Genomic DNA, 3,901 nt, shown 5'->3' with positions numbered 1-3,901 from the left:
TAATTTATGACGTGCAAATGTGCTTGTCATTAAAAAAACGTCATATTTTTTTAAAAATTAGACGAATTATGACACTTTTTTTTGTATGTCATTAAACTAGTGTCATAAATTAAAAAAATAACTATGCATGTCATATATGCGTGTCATGTTTCAAGTCAAATAAAAAATTAAAACCCCCGCCCAATATTTCCTTACTTTGCCTATACAAATTAAACCAGGCCCACGCTAGGGTTCATCTCCCACTCTACACCAGTCCCACCCTAGAGTTTATATACTTCTGCCATTGATCTTCTCTACTAGTACCACACTGCACAAGGAACACCATCTATGGTTTTGTTCACCACAGCCCGTTCAATTTCAGTCGGCTAGGATTCAGTCGGCTAGGCTAGGGTTCAATCGGCCAGGTTTTTTGCTTATTTGGATTTAATTGAAGGATTATATTGATGATTTTCATCTATTGTGAGGTATATGCCTTCAATTTTATCTTGTTCTAATGTTAATTGGCTAGGGTTTAATGGACTATTAATTTAATGTTTGCTTGCAAAATAATAATTTTTTTATTTTTCTGAATGTTGAAATCTGAATGCTGATCATTAGCACATCAGAGATCATTTAGGGCTGATTTTGCACACGGATTGGGGGGGGGGGGGGCGGGGTTATTGATAATCTTGTAACAGATGAATTATGTGTGGCACGACTAGTAATTGCTTTTATTTGTTGTCATATGATCAATTTACGTATCTAAAATGACAATTAATCTTAAGCTAGCCCTAAATCAACGTTTATAGCCTTATCTTTCTAAATTGAATGATTTGTTGAATATTGTTGCAGGGCATCCATCCATGGGTTATAAATGGAGCTCAAACCATAATCAATGGCCGATGTATGATTATTGTAGACGTTACCATGTAAGAATATTTAGCTGCAAAAGAAGACTCATGGATTGGGGTAGCATATGTGTTTGTTTATATGACTTTTGCAGAACTGTTGGACAATTCAATGGTTGATAAAGTGCTCTCCAATTATCTTACATTGTTGCTAATTTGTATTCATGTTTATCATACTCAAATTCGTCTAATTTGATATTACATGTATGTTATTATTTTTCAGTTCTGTAGTTGGACTACTTATGTCAACATTGATATGGTAAGAAACAAGAAGGATGGTACTGCAATAGCTTAAAGTTCTTGGTTCTAACATTTTTTTCACTGTCATTAATGGTATTAAGTTTAGTTTCTTAACTTTGATCATTGTATGATGTATCATCTTATAATATTTGAACATTTCTCTTTTTGTACAGGTTGTTTGAATTCTGATTGATCAGGAGTTACTCGGTTCTTTTTGATACTAAGGAATTGACTGCCATACGTCAAAAGCTTACTAATCAAGTTCGGCCTACGACATGATCTTGCCAAGCTGATGCTCATTTGCAGCAAGTTCCAACACTTAAGTCAGAAATTGGAGGGGATTAGACAGGACCTGCAACAACAAAGGTAAGCTTTCCATGTCGAGGTGTTATAGTGTGAACTTAAAATATAGTTGGAAACAAGTAAAATTCTTAAAAAAGACACTCATTTTATCTTTAAGTTCTAAATTGTTATGCTTTATTTAGTAGCAACAGCCAAGAAGTTGACTTATATATGCTTTTTAATGGGTTACTTAGTTGCCAAAATAATCCTTCCACCTATGAATGGGTTATACACTTATACTCTTATGTTCTATCTCTAACAGTTAAATAGATCATGTAATATATATATAATTATATATATAGTTAAAAAAGTCGTCTATTGTTCTAAACTCGAATTATACACCCACAAATATAATATGTAAATTTTACTTGATGACTGTTTTGATTACACTTTTACATGTCCGACGCAACACGCAACAGGAGCAGCAGTTATTTGAGATGTTATGATTAAACGACACCAAGTGGTTTTGGGCTGCCAAATTCGGTTTTAGATTTGGGGAAGCATCGAGGAGTACGGACCGTGGGTTCCTATGAGACCATAGAAGACAATCAAGGTGTGATCAAGTTAAGGTTGCAGTACCATGCCTGGACAGTTGCAAGATAATAAGGAAAGCAGTGGTGATCGTGAAGGCCGGGGGGTGACAGTTTGTGATAATATTTGCGATTTGTGGTTAACAAACTCAGTCAAGTGTGTGGAAAGCTATCATAGTGTCTAAGCACTTGAGGCAAGTTCATAAGCACTCACTTAATTGTTATTTATTATGAGTTCCCATAATTAAGGTTTTGACTAAGTTTTTTGTTGACATCATATTCCAATTATCAGGTTCATAATTTCACCATACAACTCAATTGAATATAAAGATTTTGATAGAGAAAAGTTGGAAGTTTGCCAGATGGATGAGCGACGAGAGCAATTCGTATGGCAGCTTTTAGTCCCATCTTTTGTTTTCAGTTCCATCTTCAGTTGCGGATCATGCTAGCAAACATAAGGGTATTATGGAGTGTTGACTCTTTTGGTCAATAGATAGTGTAAGGCGCAAGAGGCTTAAAAACCCAAGTCATCATCAAGGGTATTTCTGGAAGTATTTAAGACTTGCAAAATGGAGTATGGTGCAGATACAAATGGGTCGATTTTTCTGCTATAATTAATATAAAGGTATCTTTTTATCTTTTTAGTAAGATTATGAAAAATCTATCATTATTTATTTGTATTCATATGCTTTGTGCATTATGTATTAATCATTTTCTTGCATTAATGATATGCATAGTTATCTTTTTTTTTTTAAATGGTGCAGTCACCTTCATGTTGCTGCAATGCTTTTTCTTAATGCTCAAGGTTAGCTATAGTATTCCAAGGTTAGCTAATATCTTATATCTATGAACTAAACACACATACTTATTATCACAGGTAGCACTTTTTTATGTTTGACTTTGAAAAATATACAGATTGGATTACAAGGTGATTCAAATAAATATATGTTTTGTTTTGTTAATAATCCTTTTTTACTTGTATCAACTTTAAAAGTAATGTAAAAGCGTATAGTTAAAGGCCCATAAATGTATCGGACCTGTTTAATATATAGGTTAAAATGGTCGGGTTTGGGTACTATATTCTTGTTTATAAATCACTAGAAAGCTTAATTATATGTCTTAATTATTTTATTGTTTGTAATTTTGTAGCGTCTGACTCAGCCAAGAAGTACCAAGTGGTTATTATGTCTTATAATTCATGAAGGACTTCAAATACACGTCAATAACAATGTAAGTGTAATAATACTTGCTTGATTATGTTTATATTAGTTTGTTTTAACCTAATTCGTTTTGATCCGACCAAATTTTGTAACTTTTTCTTTGTTTATGTTTCGTTTTAGGTTGGGGAGACGAAGACGAATACATGGAGGCTGATTTTGATGCAGTTCATGAAGAATGATTGATCTACGCAACACAGATTATTTTCCAGTAGTGATATGTATGGTGTTGAATAGTAACCAACATTTTTGTTAACTTTGAGAATATTTGTAATATTTTGACTTGTAATGTTTAATTAAGAAAATGAAATGGTCGATTTTGTTGCTATATTTGTGTCATTAATGTAAATATTAGTAATTATGCATATATATATATATATATTATTTTTAAAAACAATATACGATGACATGCATAAATGCTTGTCATATACAAGTGTCACACATGCATGTCATAATGCGTGTCATAAAATATGACACGCAGATTGCGTGTCATTTTCAATTTTTGCAGGGGCTTCAATGACACACATTTGCGTGTCATCTATAGCATTTAATAACACGCAATGCGTGTCATTAAATGCCTTTTTTCTAGTAGTGCAAGCAAATACTGTTGGAGGCTTGTCGCAAGAGTCGTCAGAATCAGATCCAGAATCATTATCAGAAGACATCTCACTCCCACTTGTATCTT

General features: G+C 33.1%; 1 long non-coding RNA gene across 1 annotated transcript; it reads left to right on the top strand.

Moving 5' to 3' along the window:
- Positions 1 to 755: 755 nt before the first annotated feature.
- Positions 756 to 1,762, top strand: LOC143587808 (uncharacterized). Its single transcript, XR_013144974.1, has 2 exons — positions 756 to 908; positions 1,111 to 1,762. It is a non-coding gene; the product is annotated as an uncharacterized LOC143587808 (long non-coding RNA).
- The last annotated feature ends 2,139 nt before the right edge of the window (positions 1,763 to 3,901 follow it).

Source organism: Bidens hawaiensis, unplaced genomic scaffold (assembly GCF_021521415.1).
Source record: "Bidens hawaiensis isolate Kalapana, Puna unplaced genomic scaffold, B.hawaiensis_p1.1 tig00035891_1, whole genome shotgun sequence".
NCBI lineage: Eukaryota > Viridiplantae > Streptophyta > Magnoliopsida > Asterales > Asteraceae > Bidens > Bidens hawaiensis.
The sequence above is the reverse complement of the archived record's forward strand: the minus strand, read 5'-3'. Positions and strand labels throughout refer to the sequence as shown.